Below are 20,906 nucleotides of genomic sequence, written 5' to 3' on the forward strand. Positions count from 1 at the left end.
AAACTCTCTAAACTAATGGTATATCCAGCCAAAGACACTTTCTTTACTTGTATTTTTTTTCTTATGCACCTCCTTTATTAAATAATATCTTATTATATGATTTTTCATGATATGACTACTAATATCTACATCTATTTCTTAATTTTATTTCATATCCGGTAGCTTATTAGTTTTTTTTTCTCTTTTTTTTAGGAGAGAGGGGTGTGTATTAGTTTTGCAAACTAAATTTTACCCAACAATACTTGTTAAACTAATTTGAGTTTAAAAATTAATGGTTACATTCACAAATTACATTGTCTATAACTTTAAAATCAAAATAGAATAAATTTAAATTGGCATCAATATATTACATGCTGAGCAACAAAGCTTTATGGTCATTTTAAACTAGTATCAATCATTTTATGAAACTAACAATCTATCTTCTTGGCTTTAACTAGACAATATGATAACATAATAACTATCAATAATTATTAACTTATCTATTAAGCAGCAATAAATTTCTTAAATTTAAAATCATTTCAAAATAAGATAAATCCAAAGATTTCTTTTCAACTAGTAAAAGATAAAATTACAGTTTTGTTTTAGACAAAAGAAAATAGATAATAAACCTCTAAACAGAAATAAAATAGATAATATTAACCATTACTTTTTCCAGAGTAAAACATTTAATGATATAAAAACTTTTGATTTTATAAACTTCCTTTTTTGAACCATAACTAATAATAATTGTTTTTTTTTCTTTCTAGGAATTGCCAACTGTTTATAACCAACAGAGACAAATACACAAGTGACCAAATTAGTGTCAACCAACAGTTAAAGTTTTCCAGCCAAACGGAAGTATGTCTTCATCATATGAATGACATCAGCAAGAAAAAAGAGGATCTTAAAAACAATTTGGTACAACTGATATTACAACCAATACTTATGATGACTGCTCAATTAATACATCACACTGACCAAGAGTTCTGGCAAATGTCCTCGAAAGGCACAGCAGAAATAAAGGTATAAGAAATATTTTATATTTGTATGTGTACATTTCACATTTAAAAACAATTAAAATTAAAAGAGAAAATATGCCTTAGTATTTATACAATGAAAATTATAGATTGATAAGTAGCCACATATGAATAGATATATATATATATACAAATGTGTTATTAAAAATAATTTTATCTAAATTATGCGATAAACAAAAATGACCATTTACAATTTCTGGTATGTGTTGACTTCAAGGAACCATAGAAGTCTCAGATCTTAAATCTGGAAGACATCCTACCATTGCCAGGACCAATCAACATCAGGTACGAACACAAATGTAGTGGCTTTAATCTCTTACATGTTTCTGAAAATTACTATGATAATTAGTAATATGCAAAACATCAAGGATATTCTCTTAAATATCAAACTATTCATTATTTAAGGTCAGGACTCTGGTTTTATTAAAATAAGCAACGAAACTCGATTCTTAAATTTTCGGATTAAACTTGAATATTACAGAAATATTATATGGCTTAATTCTACTTTAATTAAAATGTAATAATACAGTTTTAGAGGTATATCAACGAATAAATAAAACAATGCTATAGATCATAATTATACATAGTTGGCTATTAATGACTTGAAAGAACTTTTTATGAAACTTATTACATTTTAATATAAACACGCTTGTCTATACTGGGAAGTTACTATGCACCTGGACTTTTTTGGTAAAGTCTCTACCAAACTATTAAATCATTTCCACTCTCTGTAATACACAAGAAGCTTTATATATGTCTCACAATATGCTTTGTTTTGATTCCCCAAAAAAATTAAAATCAAAACATTAGAGGCCACGCTCAGTTGCATAGTTTTATTTTCCTTTCTGCAATCAATCAGTGACACTTCTAGGGTAGGAGAAAAAAAAGGAATAAAGATAAATCAAATCTGCACGTGAAAAACTAAAGTTTCCCCAAAAAGACAAGACTTGCTCATACTCTCTTTTCTGAAAATAATATACACTAGCTTTACTCATGATCTGGCTGCATGGATAAAACACTCCATCTGGGCTTATGTTATATCCCATCACTTCATTGTGCAGTTTTCTTAGTATGCAGTATTATTAGTTAGACAGATGTAGAATATCCTGATTCTTTTGATAATTTTGTGTACACCGTTGTTTGAAGAATGTCTATCTAGACATAAGATTTTTCTCTAATATCTATGGTAACAGTTGAGTTGCAATATACATCACTCTATTTATCAGTCCTTGTAAAAATAAAAGTTTTGTTAAAATCTTGCTCACCATTAAAAATTGAAACCTAATTTGTGTTTATAACCCAAGGTTTCTAGGATTTTGATTTTCTAGGATTTTTGTTATTCAGAACTTTTCAGATGGTACTTAACAAACCACCAACCGCTCCTCCACCATACTAGAAAAACTTCATTTAATACATAACTTAGTGTGTTATTGTCTCTCTTTTTGACTGTAAAGTTCAGAGAATACGGACACCTTGTTCCTCCATGAATTCCTGTCTTTGACAAGTTTTTTTTTACTTCTTCCCATGTTAATTTTAAGTTAATTAGGTATTTCAGTGCTCTACCTCCAGGTCATTTTTGGTCATCCCTGTTCTCACTTACCAGTGGTGGAATTCCATTTTCAGTACTTTTTGGAAACCTATTTTATCCCAGCCACCTTAGTCTTTTATATTTCATTTTCTGCTATTTCATTTCAATTGCACTTGGTTTTAGAATACAGCTCAACGTTTGATATGGTTTTAGAATACAGCTCAATGTTTGATATTTTGATTGGCCAGAATATTTTGCAAAATTCTTCTTAGGCAGCTATTGTGAAATGCATTAAGTTGATTTGTTTCAGTTTTCACAGTTCTCCAGCATTCAGCTCCATAAATAAAAACTGATAACATCCTAAAAACCTTGTAACTATGATGTTAATATTAATTGATACCTTCAATCTATCAGATAAAAAAAGAAAGCTTTGATTTATCTTTTGTGGTCTAGCATCTAGAGGAATCATTTACTCCATTATTTCTTTATAGTCCAGCTTGATATCAATATCTGCTCCAAATCTCCTTAAACAAGAAAAGGTTTTCTTAATCAGTTACTTTTGTAAAATCATACCCACCATCAATATCTTCCACCTGGCTCTAGCTATAGATCTCTATGAAAGAATTAAATCTTTAGAGATTAGAGTTTTCATTTTTTGCAATAGCTGAACATTCATAGTAATCTTCAAATTTATTGAAACTGATATCTTGGTCATTTCAATTTTTTCTTTCAGTTCAGGATCCAGCTATCTGTACCTTCTTGCTATATCAAGAGAATGCAACGACTTGTTTTCCATATTTCCTTGTAAGCACTCCAACATGCCTAAATGACACACTCTTGAGTATGCTGTCCCCAAGTCATTTCTGGCAACCTTGTTTTTCATTTTCCTTTTTGTGGCTCCATACATTTTCCTAATCTACTTTCCAAATTCTGGGCAAAAATGTTGATATCAAATATTCAATCATTTTCTAGACATCCTTTAGCACTGGAATATATGCAATCAGCCAAGGTAAACAAATTAGATTAGCAAATCCCAGATGTGGTATAACACTTTATCCATAAAAATTCAAAGTACATATTTTGTTTTTATCATGATGGTATCTTGCGGTTTAACCAATAAACCATCTAGTTTTTCCAACCGTCTTTATAAAGTGTGTAACAGTTATGAGGTTGATGATATTTTACGCCTATTTTTTTTATATCAGGACCCAACACACTACCTTGTGGAATTCCTGAACTTACTTTTAATCTGACAAGATCCATTAGTACTAATCTGTTGTTTTCAAGATTGGAATCAAGCTTTACTCCATGTCAAGTGTTTTTCTTTGGATTATATTAGCTTACAATTTTTTATATCATTTTTCTTTACAATAGAGAAGTAATATGATTCCAATTAAAATAAAACATTTGTTGAGCTTGAGGCCACAATTGAATTTATATACACCAGAGAACAATTTTCTAGAATATTTTTTTTTACTTTCTATAGCACTTTGATAAATAAGTCTTAAAGAAGTAGAGTTTTGGTAAAGACAACAATAAAAAAGTATTTAAACTTAAGAACAGAAACTATAATTTAAAAAAATAAAAGAACGCTACCCCACCTTCTTTTCCAAATACTTTTAGAGAGTAAAAATAAATAAAAACTTTTTTTTATTTCAGATGCCCTGAAACAAAAATATATAATCTGCTACTTTTATATATATATATTTTTTCCTTTTCCTTTCTTTTAATCTAAAAGTAACAATATGTAATTGTACAATGTAAATAAGACAGAAAAAGTATGACTTTATTACATAAAAGATTTTCTAGCCAAATGCAATTAATATTTTACATAAACTTCAGAAGAAAAATACATTCTGCACAAAAAAAAAGAATGTAAACTTTTATATCTAAATTTAATAACTTTGTAAATTTTGTTAAACATAATTTCATTTGTAAATCTAAATCCATATCTAATAACTTTGTAGAATTTATGAAACATAATTTTATTTATAATTAACAGTAGTGTAATAATCATAAAAAACAATTGGACCAGAAGAAAAAGAAAATAGACACTTGAACAATTATAATAAGAAATTGCATAATCTTTCTATTTGTAGGATCAACTTATGATGTTTCAACCCACTGTTGATGTTAATGATCTCTCTTAAAGGATGGGAGATTGTGTGTGTTAGTTCTTGGCTCTGCTGCTGCTACTGATAGTGTTGCTGCTGTAGTAGAGGTGGATGTACAGCATTGACATAACCAACATAACATCCCTGAATGGAGTTTCCCTGTCCAGAACAACCAGATCTATCCTGGCACAGCTGAGATCTGGATACAGCATTTATACAGTTATAAGTACTGAGTTAATAAGACTGGTTACATGGTGGATAAATGCCCAAACTATGACAGTTCTCACACTACATCACAGCTATTCAACTTTCAATCTGACCAACCTCACAGTCAAGGATCTATGGGAAAAACCTGCAAAAACTGTCAGATTTCTAAATCTGGCAACATATGTTGATGATCTCAGTTAGAAGAACTTAAACTACAGAATGAGAGATGCTTTCACCTGAAAAACAAAATCATTAAAAAAAAAAAAAAAAAAAATCATTGAGAAAACAGGATCCCAGAACAAATTCAAGTGGATTAGATTTATTCTTGATGATGCAATCTGTATATGAACTATCAAACATATACACTACTTACATATCACCACAGAGTGTATTGTCATTTTTCAGTGGCTTTCAGTTATGATTAGAACACAACTATGCACTATGGTTCAACAATCCTCATTAAATAAAAGTACACTTGAGTAAAAATTTTTTTTTTCACATAATATATTACCAAAAGTTTCCTGTGGATCCATAAGAATAATTGTTGAGGTATGTCTGCAACCTGGAGCCTGGAGATCCCTATAGTGTTTTGAAAAACAATCTTCAGCCCCATATAGCAGAACAGAGACAACCTTAAGACTTGATAGGTCTTGTAGACAGCCTAGCTTAAAGCTCACTATTGAGGTATGGCTTAAGAAAATTTTTTTTTAATTGTTTTTTTTCGTGACAATAGGGAGCATGTTAGGACGAAAATATGTCCTAAATAAGTGCAAGACAGAAAAAAGTATAGAGAAGCTATGCACCTAGCATAAAGAAAATTTTATGGCCTAACACTCCATATCACACACACGCTCAGGGGAATATTTCTTGGATAATACACAGGCAGAACTAGGTAAAGAAAAATCATAAGATGAAAATATTTACAAAAACTGAAAACTATTTTTTTTAGGATAAACACAGACATCCAACTACTACGCGAGAAAACAGAAACAAATAAGAACACTGAAAACAAGAAAAGAAAATCAAATACTCTAACATATATTCAACAATTGTATTACATAAGATATCTAGTGCTTTAGAAGCTTTTCATTTTATAGTCTTTTTACTATCATGACCTAAATTGAATCTAGATTTTACAAGCTAAAAGCTCTGATGTCATAGCCAGAATTTAGTATAAAAAGGGCAAATCTCAAGACTTTTGTATCAGTCTTGGGAAGATTGTTCACTACTCAGCTTCTAGCTCTAATCCAGGTTAGCATTATAATTTAGGTTCAATAAGGTTTTCTATTAGTAGAGTATAAAGGAGTTCTTAAGCAGATTTCATACTTTGCCATTTTCTTACTTGAGTTTTCTTTGAATTTTCTAAGTGTCATATCTCTCTTCTATTTTTCCTGAAACTTAGAAATATTTTAATATACAATTTTTCTTTAAAGATTCTAAGTGTCAAAACACTTGTATTTATTTTTAGTTTATATTTTACCTTAAAGGCCTAAGTATAAAAAAGAACTTACAAATATTTTGACACACATTCTCCTTAAAGATTCCAAGTGCTAGAACACTTGTATTTATTTTAGTTTAGTCTTTACTCTAAAGCCCTAGGTATAAAAGAAAAACTTAGAAATATTTTAATATACATTTTCCTTAAAGATTCCAAGTGCTAGAACACTTGTATTTATTTTTAGTTTATACTTTACTTTAAAGCCCTAAGAATAAAAGAGAACTTAGAAATATTTTAGCTTACATTCTCCTTAAAGATTCCAAGTGTTAAACACTTGTATTTATTTTTAGTTTATATTTTACCTTAAAGGCCTAAGTATAAAAAAGAACTTAGAAATATTTTGACACACATTCTCCTTAAAGATTCCAAGTGCTAGAACACTTGTATTTATTTTAGTTTATACTTTACTTTAAAGCCCTAAGAATAAAAGAGAACTTAGAAATATTTTAGCTTACATTCTCCTTAAAGATTCCAAGTGTTAAACACTTGTATTTATTTTCTAGTTTAAACTTTACCTTAGAGTCTTAAGCATACATAAAAACTTAGAAACAATTTCAATTTAAATTTTTCTTAAAGCTTAAAATACCAAAAGACTTGGTATAAATATAATATTCTAAATCTAAGGGCATAGTCTTTAAGTAGTATTCATTTCATACAGTATATGTTCTGGTTATATTTACCAGGTATCTTATCCATTGTAATAATATTTCTAATTAGTATATACTTGTGTGCTTGAATATTTTACCTTTTGTGGTATATATATTTTACTTTCTAATCAGATATTTGTTTTGTATAACTGTAAGAAGTAAAATAAAAGAAAAGAAAACTTAATCAAATTTTACCTTTGTTGATTTATTCATTTATTTCTTTTTCTCTACTAGTACATAGTGGTACATTCTTGTATTTTCTTATCCACTTTAAACTTGGTAAAAACTTGAAATTTGCTTTGATCTGTTTGTTTGGTCTGTACTGCACCTCTCCCGTTTCCGAGCCGCCTTATTTAACACCTTAATAAAAAAGAGAATATTAGAAAATTACAGTCTTAAAACTTTTGTGGCAGGGAAGTTTTTGTTTACACCTAAGGACTTTTTTTTCTTGCTACTCAGGGATAATATATCACTGAACCAACAAGCTACTTAACTAACAACTAAAGTCTAAAGAGAAATTATCTAATAACACCTTAACATAAATTTTTCTTTTCTCTGAGTAGAAATCAAATAGTTTTTTTATCTTGCTTGATAAAGGACCTTTTCGCTTTTACAGATGGCTCTGTTCAAAAGAAAAGTCAGGTCACCCAAAAAGATTGTTTAACATAGAGAATAAACTGTGCCCCTGTGTGTGCAAAGGAACCTGATTTAATATGAAAAAAGAAATGATGTAAATTAATCTCGTTATTTCATGTCTAGTGAGGGATGTGTAACTAAACCTTACTGTTATATAACTGATATTCAATTCTTTACAATGAAATATTCTTGAAATTGGTTTTATTGCAGTTTCATTTTCTTGTACTTTTAACCATTCTCCATGTAGTCTTTTCTTATTCAAAGCGGTCAAAGCCAATTTTATTTCTGTCTGGTGTATTGCAATTATGCATACTAGCGGCTACGCCCCCTAGAAGCCTCTATGTCTCAACCTCTTTTCGAGGAAGCTTTGTGTTTATCAAGATCGAAATTAATTTCCTTATCCCATAATTCCAGTCCAAAAAAATGTCGTCCTTGCTTGACTTTCCTAAAGAATTGCGGCATTTTAAGATTGTTTATGTTTGGGTGAAGCCACGCCACTTCTGATTTATATGTGTGTGAATAAAGACATTCGGAGAATTGAGTCGGGCCTAACATTGGTCTCAGAGTGCGTGTATAACCCTAGTATGCCAGGGGCTTAAACCTAAAGAACTTCAGGTAGTTTTTTCTTCGTTTTCATATATAATTGTATGGCATATAGGACGGATTTATTAAGTTTTAAGGCTCTAGCCAGCTACACAAAAAACTTTATTATGATTCAAATATTATGTTTTAGTAATTTTTATGTGCTTATATTTATGCATTTAACAATGGTCTATTAAACCAAATAATTTTCCTTTAAAGCCAAAGTACCCAAAGATTCTTTAACCATAAGACAAAAAGATTTTTTTTAGTGCTCAAAGTTTTAAGTTAACAAGTAATATTTTATTCTGTTTATTAATTGATCTTGTAATTTCAGGACTTTGAAATAGTTTGTGTCAATAAATCTATACTCAAACCTGCTGTTGAATTTGATGGTCCTGGTATTGGGGGTTTTGCCTTGAAAGACTTTAAGATCTCTAGAACTTCCCGCAAATTCGGAAGTCACACTTAACCAAAGTGTTATGGTTAAGATGTGGTAATACGACACCCAGACGGACAGGCCGTTTACAGAGTTGCTTCGCTGTGACTTATGATAACAAACCCCCCGCACTAATCCTATTATATCACTATCCATCTCATGACCGCTGTTGACCCCGCACCCAGCAGTCAAACTAGCCTGCCTAAATGTGGGGAGGGGACTTGAACATGCAACTATCACGAGTCCCTCACGCGCTTATATAATCGGGAGGCGCTGCCTCCCCTTTTACCACCGCTGCCCCCACAGCCTGTCTACCGTCGGGCGCTAAGCCCTAGCGCCCCACACCCCCTTCAAACCTAACCATTGTTATATTTTGTTGTATATATATAGTAAACATAACTTGTAAATATTATTCAGTTTAAATATATAATTTCTGTATGATTGAATCCTGCTTGTTTGTTTGGTAGAATACTTAAAGGCTAGGGCTCGTTGAATCCGAACTCGTTACCCCGTGGGCCGAGAACGCTCGGCTTACCAGAACTTGGTGTCAGCGTGTTTCAATCGAGCCTTACAGAAACTAGCCTATTCTACCTCTGATTGGACCCTTTGGCAAGTAAGGGGACAATCAGCCGCCAACTGACCCGTGAGACGGCCTTTTTAGGTCGAATTTCCATCATTTTGAACGCAATATGTGGGCCTCTGGCCTACGGCAAGCAGATTTAGCCTGCTAAAAGCGCCAGTTAAGACGCTTTTTCCGTGTCGTGTAGGAGTAGCGCTAGGTGCGCAGCCACGGCAATCGGATAATTTAGCTCAGACGGCTACAGAACTGAGTCTAAATTGGCAAGTGTAGCTGGGACAAGCCCCAGGACACCCAGGCCAAACCTACGAGACAGACAGCTGTGTGCTGGTCTCCCTAAGAAGGCAATGTGTGGCTGCGAAGCTTCAGCACACAAGTAAGCCCTACCACTGCGACGGATAGCAGATTTTGAGCCACAGGCACGGCAGGACGGGACATTCCCTGCCGCTGCCTCCCAGGATTCGAACCCGAGGCGCTGCAGGACGGGCCATTCCCTGCCGCCATTTTTCGGGATTCGAACCAGCGGCGCTGTAGGACGGGTCATTCCCTACCGCCGTCACCCCTCTGAACCTTGCAGGACGGACATTCCCTGCTGCCAGTGCTTCCAGAATCACACCTAGAGCTCCTAGTGATAACAACACATCATTGTGTATAAATGTCAACCAAGTGATAAAAATAAATATAAAATTGTTGACCAAGTGATAATTAATAAGCTCTAGTGATTCGAAGCTACAGTCTAAGCCACCATGGTAAGCGATACCACCATAGCTGCGGTGCGGCCACCACCAAAGTTTCTGCCAACCCCAGCCGAACGAGAGGCCCCCTTGTCTCAAGGGCAGGACCTCCACTTCCCCTGCCATGTCAGGGTGAGGTTTCCTACTCCTGACCCTGCCCAGCATGTACAGGTTGATGCCATGATTGATTCTGGCAACCGTGTACCAGGGTCTGCTGTAATTTCTGAGCATCTCATGCACGCGATGGGCGTGCAACGCATGTTGATTCCGGACAACACCCAGATCCTGACTGCTAATGAGGAAGGCCAGCCCCTCCAGGTAATCGGAAAATTAAAAGAGTTATATATGGCAGTTTCACACACTCTTATACTCCATCTATACCACGTGACTGTGGTCCGGAATCTCTCACACCCTCTGAACCTAGGAGGGTATTTTCTCAAGGAGTTCGGAACTAGGCTCTGTTTCGACATGCAACCACCTTGCTTGTGGGTGCGTGGGGAGTTTATCCCACTCCGTGGCGTCCCCATTGACCGGGAGACAGCCGAGAGAGAGCTAAGCTATGAGGGGCCTCTGCCAGGCCCCCTGCCTGAGCAGCCGCGTGTGGTTGAGAAAGGCACACACTGGGTGGACGCTGAGCTCAACGCACACAAGGGAGCTAACCTGCTAGCCATGGGGTTGCCCCCAGTGCCCAAGGTGCCAAGGGAGAGCCTGCCAACAACGTTTCCTGAGATTGCCAGCCCTCCAGAACCAATCTTCTCCGCCGACATTTTTATCAACGGCCAGCCGTGTCCACCTGGCCCCCTCTACCTGGGACCTCCAGCCAGTCCACCAGCCAAGCCCGAGTCCAGACCCGTCAAGTCGCGGTCTGATGTACCCGGAGCCACACTCAACTCTCAGGCCCCAGCCTCTCCCGGCGCCGTGCCCGTCAAGTCGCGGCCGGACGCCCACGGAGCCAAAGCTGGACCCAGCACTTTGGCCTCTCCCAGCGCCGAGCCCGTCAAATCGTGGCTGGACGCCCCCGGAGCCACGCCTGGCTCCGACACGTCAGCCCCTCCAGAAGCCGAGCCCGTCAAGTCGCGGCCGGTGGGTCCCGGAGCCAAGGCTGACCCCGCACCAGCCACGTATAGGCTAAGCGCTGTCACTCCAACTGACGGTCAACCACCCCAGCTCCGCACAGCCAAGCGGGTGGTCCTGCCTGGCCGCGGGGTTATGGCAGTCCCTGTTGAGCTAGTAGGCCATCACACCAAGGATGCCATTCAACTAGCTGCCCCAGAACAGAGGTTTGGGGAGGACCTTGTTATTCCAGAGGGCCTGTATGCCCACAGGCCTGGCTCTGCCACTGTGTTTAGAGTACTGGTGGTCAATGAGGGAGAGGTGCCCCTCTTGCTGGATGCTGGCCTCCCAGTGGCAGGGGAGCTGGTCAAACCTGACATTTTAGAGGTCTCTGATACGCCTCCCCCGCGTCTCCACTCGTTCCAAGAACCTGCTGAGCCTATAGACATGCAGGAGTTGTGGGAGGCCCTGGAGATGGAAGACAATGAGTTCCTACGCAAGGACCCCTTGCTCAAGAAGGAGGTCTGGACTACGTTGTCAGAGTACAGGGACGTCTTCTCCAATTCTACCCCCGGCTGCACAGATGTGGTTGAGTTGCAGCTGCGCCTCAAGCCAGGGACCCAGCCAATCCGCCAGAGATTTAGGGATCTGAACCCGCGGCAAGAGGCTGAACTGGAGAAACAACTGGACACCTGGCTACAGGAAGGAGTTATAGAGCCGTCGGACTCCGCCTGGAGCAGCCCCCTGGTGCCCATCAAGAAGAAGGACGGGAGCACCCGCTGGGCCGTCGACTACAGAGCCCTCAACAAGTGTCTGGAGCTGGACAGCTACCCCCTGCCTAGGATCCAGCAGTTGGTGGAACGAGCTGGCGGGCACCGTGTCTACAGTGCTTTAGACGCGGTGGCCGCATACTACACCATCCGTGTGTCTGAGGATAGCCGGCCCTGCACCGCCTTCACCACCCCCAGGGGCTTGTATCAATGGAAAAGGATGCCCTTTGGCCTGGCTACGGCACCGTCTGTCTATTCCAGGTTTATTGCAGGGGTCCTAAACCCACTAGGCACAGCCAACCTCCAGTCATACCTTGACGACGTCCTGACCTTCCATCAGGATACCTGGGCCCACCTGGCCAGGCTCCGAGAGGTCTTGGAAGCCCACCGTAGGGGAGGGATCCGCCTCAAGCCAGCCAAGACCAAGTTGTTCCGGTCCAAGGTGGATTATCTGGGCCACACCCTCAGCCGTGAGGGGATAGCCATGCAAGAGGACTATATTGACCGCATCTTGGACTGGCCAGCCCCTAGCACCCCCAAGGATTTGCTGGCGTTGCTGGGCTTCTTTGGATACTACCGCCTGTTCATCCCAGAGTATGCAGACCTCACCTACGAGATGAATCGGCAGAAGACAGCCAAGGCCCTAACCTGGACGCCTGAGATGGAAGCCCAGCTGCTGCAACTCAAGGACAAGTTCCGCAAGGCCCCCATCCGAGCGCCGCCCAGGTTTGATTTGCCAGCAGTGTTCCAGCTCACCACAGATTTCAGCAGCCGCGCCATCTCTGCCATACTGAGTCAATGCCAGGAGGGCAAGGAGAGGCTGATTGCCGCCGTGGGGCGCAAGACAACCGACCCTGAGACGCGCTACCCGTCCTGGAAGGGAGAGATGGCCGCCATTATCTATGGGATCCGAAAATTCCACGGCATCTTGTCCTACCGCAGCTTCCAGATCAACACTGATTCCTCTGCCCTGCTACAGATGAAATCACTGAACACATCCACAGGGATGGTGGCCCGCTGGCAGGAGGAGCTAGCGGCCTTAGACTTTACCGTCTGCCACAGGCCTGGCACCCAGAATACCAACGCCGACGCCCTCAGCCGCCGGGAAGATGCCAACATGCCAACGGCTAGCGCCGAAGAATTAGCAGAGCAGGCTGAGTATATCCACAACCTTTGCCAGCTAGGGGAGGCCGCAGCTAGCCGGCCCCCTGCCGCCCGACTGGATTCAGCTAGAGTATTGGAAGCCCAGACACAGGACCCCCTCCTGCTCCGTGTCCGCCAATGGGTGGCTGATGGCAAGGCCCCAACCAAGGCTGAGCTACGTGGCAAGGAACGAGACGAGCAGCAGTACGCCAGCCGCTTCCCAGCCCTGGGGCTTGACGAGCATGGCTGCCTCACCACCACTGACCAGACTCTGACAGGAGAGAGGACAAGATACCTGCTGCCTTCGGCCCTCCAGCAGGACGCGTTCTTTCTAGCCCATGGGACCCCCATGGCTGGGCACTTTGGGATGGACGCAACCATCGCCCGCGTTGCCATGCACTTCTGGTGGCCCAACCTGGCCCGTGACGTCCGCCTGATGGTACAAACCTGCCCTGAGTGTGTCCAGAAAGTTACCAAGGAGAGGCTGAAGCAGGGGATCCACGTGCCCTCCCGCCAGGGGTATCCACAGCAAGTCCTATTCATCGACCTGGTGGGGCCACTGCCAGAGACCCCAGCTGGGAACCGCTACATCCTCACCTGCCAAGATGGATTCAGCCGGTTTGTCAGCCTCTACGCCATCCCCAACAAGCGCACCCTCACGGTGGCTGAAGCCCTGTTGCACCGCCACCTGGCCACGTTCGGATGCCCCCTGAAGATCCATTCCGACAATGGAATGGAATTTACCGGCCAGGTATTCCAGGAACTGGCCTCCAGGCTCGAGATTGGCCTGACACATCCACCACCCTACAACCCGCAGTCCAACCGAGTGGAGAGGTTTCATAGGATGCTCAACACAGGCATGCGCCTGTTCCTAGACAGAGACGATAACAACTGGGAGCCACACCTGCCTGCCATCGCCTTTGCCTACAACACCAAGGCCTGCAGATCCACTGGTGTGACCCCGTTCCTGGCCTTCTTTGGGAGAGAGGCCAAACTTCCGGTGGACATGGTGCTACGGCTGCCAGAGACCGAATATGCTTCAGTTCCAGCCAACGTCCAAGCTCTCTTGCAGCGCTACTATGCAGTGTATGATGCCATCCAGCAGAAGGAGGAGGGAGCCATCAGGAGGAGCGCGGCAGCTTACGAAGGCACGGCCAAGTATGAGGTTGGAGACTTGGTCTGGTACCTGGCCCCCCCCCTGGTGCCAGGGAAGGCAGCCAAGATTACCAAGAGATGGACTGGCCCCTGGAAAGTAGTGAGGAAAGCTACAGAAGTCCATTATGTCATTAAACCTGCCTCCCCAGTAGCCAGGATCTCAGAAGTTACCGCGCATGTAGGCCGACTGCGCGAATACACCGGAGATGTGACTGCCCACCAGATCCCAGAAGACATCCAAGTTGACATGGACGGCGACGAGGATGCCACCGAGCTGCCAGTTGGAGCGGCGGCGCCCGCAGCTAGCAACCCAGGAGAGTTCCCAGTGCACCAGCCAGCTGCAGCCGCCCCACAGCCTAGCGGCCAAGATCGTGACCCAGTGGAGGAAAACCTGCAGGAGCAGCCCAACGAACCACCGCCGCCGCAGCCCGCTCCAGAGCCACTCAGAGATGCCATCTGGAACCCTGACGCGGACATGGAGAACCTGCCAGCCAGCAGCGAGCCTGTAGGAGAAGAGCCAGCCACTGCGATGGAAGAAGCCGCCCCAGAAGAAGAAGAAGAAGCCATGTGCCCCCTGCTGATGACAGCCATCCCCATCCGGGTAGGAGCTAGGAGGCCAAGCAACCTGAATCAAGCAGGCGCCCCCATGGAGTTCTATGCACCCTTTGCCATCACCATTCCACCCTTAGGAACCACCAGAGTCTGCCTAGGCCTCCGTGTCCAGCTGCCAGCCGCGACAGAACTGATCCTGCAGACAAGGCAAAATTTCCAGCGGCGAGGCCTGGCCGTCGCCAACCCACGCCTAGAAGCCAACCAGGAGCTGACAATGCTGATCACCAACCACAGTCAGACCGAGCAACGAGTGTCCCAGGGAGCCTGTGTAGCCCGAGCTGTCCTCCATCGAGCTGTGCCCCAAGAACTGCCTGTCCGGCGCAGGAGCCGGCTGTCGTATCCCCAGGTTCAAGGCCTGGTGGCTCAGGAGCCACGCAACCCTTGAAGGGGAGGTTGTGGTAATACGACACCCAGACGGACAGGCCGTTTACAGAGTTGCTTCGCTGTGACTTATGATAACAAACCCCCCGCACTAATCCTATTATATCACTATCCATCTCATGACCGCTGTTGACCCCGCACCCAGCGGTCAAACTAGCCTGCCTAAATGTGGGGAGGGGACTTGAACATGCAACTATCACGAGTCCCTCACGCGCTTATATAATCGGGAGGCGCTGCCTCCCCTTTTACCACCGCTGCCCCCACAGCCTGTCTACCGTCGGGCGCTAAGCCCTAGCGCCCCACACCCCCTTCAAACCTAACCATTGTTATATTTTGTTGTATATATATAGTAAACATAACTTGTAAATATTATTCAGTTTAAATATATAATTTCTGTATGATTGAATCCTGCTTGTTTGTTTGGTAGAATACTTAAAGGCTAGGGCTCGTTGAATCCGAACTCGTTACCCCGTGGGCCGAGAACGCTCGGCTTACCAGAACGACACTCTAGGGACACTTAAAGAGGGGAGAGTCGAATTTGATAACCCAATTTATTATTTTAGATTTAAAAAGAAAAAGTAAAAAAAATTGGAAAGGGTTGAAATTTTTTTGGGGGGGGAGGAGGTATTTTTACTTTTAGTTAAAAAAAATATAACAATTTTTTTTTTGGGAGGGGCGATTTCTCTTGGGAGGGTGGTAATAACCTCCCCCAAAATAGTTATAACCTTCCCGGGACCTATGAAAAGCTACCCTGATAAGGAGAACCCGATCGGTTCAGCGGTTAGCGAGATCCTTCGGTACAAACACACAGACACACAAACAGACAAAAAGACATCCTGTTACTTTAGTATAAGGATATATGTAGATAATGATCTTAAGGTATAGGACATTAGCAGATAAAATTATGTAAATCCCTAATTGTGATAAAAGAAATAACCCTACTGAAGATTAAATGTTTTATTAAAAAGTTTTGACCAATCAAATAAGATTTAATTTTAGTTTAGCCAACAAATTTGGAATCGCGCATTCAGTATAACCAGTATAATTTAAATTAGAATGCCCCCTTTGAGCTAAAGAATTAGATTAACCATTGGGAACCAGTATAATTTACATTCTGATATTCCCTTTAGGCCAACGAATTAGATAGGGCGTTTACAAATAATAGGGAACCAGTATAATTTACAGTCAAATGTCCCCTTCCTCCCTGGATTTAAGCTAGGGGAAATGCTTTTATTTCTAAAAAATTCTTGTTTTGGTTTTTCTCTCTAAATGTAACAATTAATTAACCTGTGTTTAAAGGTATGAACACTATAAATGCAGTCTAGATCAAAAGTTACCATTCCTTGCAGTAATCTATTTTAGGGTCATAATAAAATATATAATTTAATGTCATATTGATTATCTGCAATTCTTAGTAATCTTGCGAATAATGCAAATGAATGCGTTTCTAAGCATAAATATAAGGTTTAGATCCAGATTCAGTAAATTGAACCAATAAGAAATTTTAGAAGGAAAAGGCGGTTATTTTTATTTCTTACATATCCTTATAATGAAGTTACAGGATATCTGTGTGTCTGTACTGAAGGATCTCGGTAACCGCTGAACCTAAACTGCTTTACAATGTGGCATTTCATAGGTCCCGGGAAAGTTTATAACTATTTTCGGGGAGGGTACCACCACCCTACCAAGAGAAATCGCCCCTAGAAAAAAATTACCCCCCTCCAAAAAATATTTAATATTTTTCTTTACTTTTAAGAAAATCTAAATTAAAAAATAGGTTTTGAGATTATACTCCCCCCTCCTCAAGTGCCTCTAGAGGCCTCTAGGGTGCGTAGCCGCTAGTATATAATAAAGTAACCGGATATATGTGTATCTATGTGTCTGTACCAAAGGATCTCGCTTACCGCTAAACCTACAAACATATACTGCTTTAGAGTGCAGCTTCTCACAGGGCATGGGAAGGTTTATAACTATTTGGGGGATGGTTACAACCAACCCCCCCAAGAGAAATTGCCCCAAAAATAAATCCCTCCCAAAATCAAAGTATTGTGATTGGTTTTATGCTGTTTTATTCCCATTTTTAAGCCGGGAATGGGGCGTAGCCGCTAATAAATAATAATTGAGTAAGATTTAGGAAATATTGAAACCTAGAGTGAGTAAACCAAAGATAATGATCTATTATTAATGCCAGCTAGAATTTAGGGTTATGCCGTAAAAAATTGTACCATTTTCATTAATTTGAAATATTAGTGACCTTCTTTTGTCGGTTAAAATTTTGCGCGAGCATAATTTATTCGTTCCACCGTTTGGCTGTTAGCATCTTGTAAAGTTCAAAGATTTTTTGAGATAATCGTTAACGGGAACATTTTACCGCCAACTGCACTAGATCTAAAATTATTTATGTGACTGGAAGTCTAACAAATTATAATGCACATGTTAACAATGACTTTAGAAATTAGCAAAAATAAAAAATATAAATAAGATATTATAGAAAAGCTACCCAATAATCTTTAGCCACCAAATTTTAGTTAAGCCTTTATCAGCTACAGACACCCTATACCTCACTTAGCCTAAGTCAACCACAGGAACCTTCACCTGAAGCCACCGTATCCCAAGCCACTCTCAGCCAAGCGGCTTTTACAGAACCTGCAGCATCACTCATCCGTTGATCATACCGCAGTTACAGCCGCAACAAACCAAGCTGCTTAATTAAAAAGCTGAAAATTTTGAGGGAAAAAAAACACATTCGGCTTTAGCCTCTATCAGTTACAGAACAAAAAAGGTAAATCAAAGCTAATTTTTAAAAAAATAAAACGAATTAAAGGTTTGGTTACCAACATCCCATTTTTTTTAACAAAGCCCCTAGAGTCTAGGGGTAAACCACTAGTAATAATATAAAGTAATTAAGATCCATTGTAGAGAAATGAGTGGGACAAGAAAGAAAATTGTTTAATGAAATAATATTATTATTTGAAGAGGGGGGAAAGAGTAAACACCTGACCTTTTCCCAAGGGATATGCTCTACATTGAGAGGGGAGGGAGAGAAAGGGAAAGAGAAGGAGAGAGAAAGAAAAGATTAAGAATAGAAAATAATTTATAAGGAAATAAAAAAAATAGTGAGAATTAGAATAATAACAAAATAATTCCTCAGCGCATAAAAAAATGGTTTCAATCGTATATTTGTTCATTTCTATATCCTCGGAAAGCTGTTTTTTAATACGATGCGATAAATAACTATTATCCTTTTTTCAATCTGGTCATAAACAAGCAAGTTAAAGTCAATTTATTCGGTTAAGGACGGACAGACAAACGTACGGACATTGTAGAGTAGCTTCTGATTTTCATTAACTAAATGACTGGCAATTTAGATCCTATTTATGAACAGTAAAGAAAACATTATTTTTCAGAATGATTATTCCATTGACTGACACAAGAATACATTAATGATAACTCTTACGCTGATGAATAAGCAAAGGCAAAGGGTAATGGTAAGATGCCGTTGGGGCTCTCATATATTTAAGAAGATGATTAACATACAAAAAATATTTTTAGGCTTGTCTTTTCTTTTACCCCCACATAAAGTATTGGTAGGTTTCCAGCTATTTGGAAGTATGCAAGGTGACCTTTCAAAATAGAACCTTTTACATTTTTTTCTTCCTTTTTAAATCAAAACTAAAATAAATTTGGTTGGTTATAAGCCATATGTGTATAGGATATGCAAGTCATCCGTGACGGCATCTTTGGTAATATTTTTCACTTATTCATACATACTATTTATCTTAATATTCTATTCATCATTAAGGGATTTTCTTAGAAGAAACATACAATTATATGCAATTTTAAAAACAAGAAAAGTATAGAATCGCACTTTGGGGAAGGGGGGCGGAAGGACGGGGGGGTTAGGTAATTCAAATCTTGGGTTTTGTTGGGACAAAAAAATCCTATAAATCTTTGGGGGGGTTTTTTTTTGGGGGGGGGGGCTGGTTGAAAACCGACATTTTAGTGTATGAAACGTCAAAAAAAAGGGCTTTGAACCAAACTTTGGAAGGGGTAGTTTGAGGGGATGGTGGATATCCTTCAAAATCTTTTATTGATGTTTTAATGCTATAAGGGAATAAAACAGTAGAGCATGATACAGCTCAGATTACACATAATCAGATAAAATGATAACATAACCCTATATCTTGTGTTTATGTATCAATGTATACAGGTGTGTGACAATAAAAAAAACAAATCGAGATTGTGTAAAAATTTTAAAAGCGTAAGAATTATTGGGTATAGTCCCTTTCTTCGTATTTTGACAGAAGCGTTTGTCCTATTTCTAACCCCTGCGGGGGGCTCTAACCCTGCGGGGCAGTTACCTAACCCAATATAACCTAACCTAACCTAAAATAACCTATTAAAAGCCTTTTTAAAAAACGACGAATCGCCACTTAAGGGGCGTTGCCACTAAAGGGACTATACTCAAATTAACTAATCAAGATTGTGTAGGAATTTAAAAAGAGTAAGAATTATTTACAAGGGGTAATAAAGTTTATTTAGTCTTATATTGTAAAGGACATACGGACTTACTCTAGTTATAGAGAACCTGCTAATAAGTCTGCCTTACTATTGAAATATTCATTTTTCAATAATTCACACAAAGGTGTGCCTGCGACAGGAAAATAAATTTTAATATTTTCAACAACAAAAACTAGTATAAGTCACATTTTTAATTAATTTCTAACTGAACAGTTTTAAATGCCTCATAGATTTTATTTAGTATCAATATGTTCTGATATTTATTCTAAACGTAGATTCCACCACCCTAGATTTAAAAAGTAAAGAGCAAATGTGCAGAATTTTCAAAAGTACTAAGGCAAATTACCACTATATTACATTAATTTATCATCAATTGTTTTATTCCTTAATAATCCTGGCTGGTGCCCATAAATTTAATTCGTTGGCTAAAAAAATTGTACTTCTATCAATCTTAATTGATTGGTTGAAAATACATGTGTCCAGCCTTTTCAATAAATGATTTTAATTTACAAAAGTGATAATTTTGTTTATCATCATTGGGGATGAGAAAAACTCGCGACTTTGGTGAGTGCATCCACTCGTTGTCAGGAATGTGATAGGTTCGAAAAGGTTCCAACTCTGCGTCATAACTAAAGACGTTAAAAATGGTTACTACTGTTGTTTATGTCATGTGCGCGACAAAGATAACTAGAGAATTGGGAATGCCTTGTCCAAAAAAGGCGCAACTGATTACCATGTACTGTTAGGACTTCCAGGCAAAGGTCGTGCAATGAAAGGGTTGGTTGTCTGCTGATGGGAGTTAAATTTTATCGTCCAATGTCTTATATCCCTGCTGTACCGAAAAATGTAAATATCCGCTGCTCTGAAAATAATTATAGATGGACAAGTGGTTACTTGACGCAATTAGGATCCCTTGCTACTCACTCTTGCCAAACTTGTAGTAAATACGAATTTCCCCATATTTTTCAAAATGACCTATTTTTGCCCTGTTTTAAACTACGCATTGAAAGGAAAAATAAGATTTGTTTAGATTTCAATTATACTCATAATATTTTGTACTTATATGATATTTTTTAGTAGCAAAGCTACTCTATAATTTACTTTGTCAGTCCTTCAGTCAGTCAGTCTTTTTTTACAACTTAACAGCTACTCTAAAAATATTATTTCAAGATAACTAAAGTATTATTGATGCACAATTTACAGAAAGTGTCGTCTTTAAAAAAAAATTTTATCTTTTTTTATCAATTTAGATGTCGATTCTAATGAACAGTGGATATTGGCATAAATAAGATTATT

General features: G+C 39.6%; 1 long non-coding RNA gene across 1 annotated transcript; it reads left to right on the forward strand.

Moving 5' to 3' along the window:
- Positions 1-1,194: 1,194 nt before the first annotated feature.
- LOC145312748 (uncharacterized) lies at positions 1,195-5,887 on the forward strand. The gene is made up of 3 exons (XR_013877104.1): positions 1,195-1,301; positions 4,644-5,549; positions 5,815-5,887. It is a non-coding gene; the product is annotated as an uncharacterized LOC145312748 (long non-coding RNA).
- The last annotated feature ends 15,019 nt before the right edge of the window (positions 5,888-20,906 follow it).

The sequence above is a fragment of the Acartia tonsa genome, chromosome 2 (genome assembly GCF_053477335.1).
Source record: "Acartia tonsa isolate MP-2025a chromosome 2, ASM5347733v1, whole genome shotgun sequence".
NCBI classification, from domain to species: Eukaryota; Metazoa; Arthropoda; class Copepoda; order Calanoida; family Acartiidae; genus Acartia; species Acartia tonsa.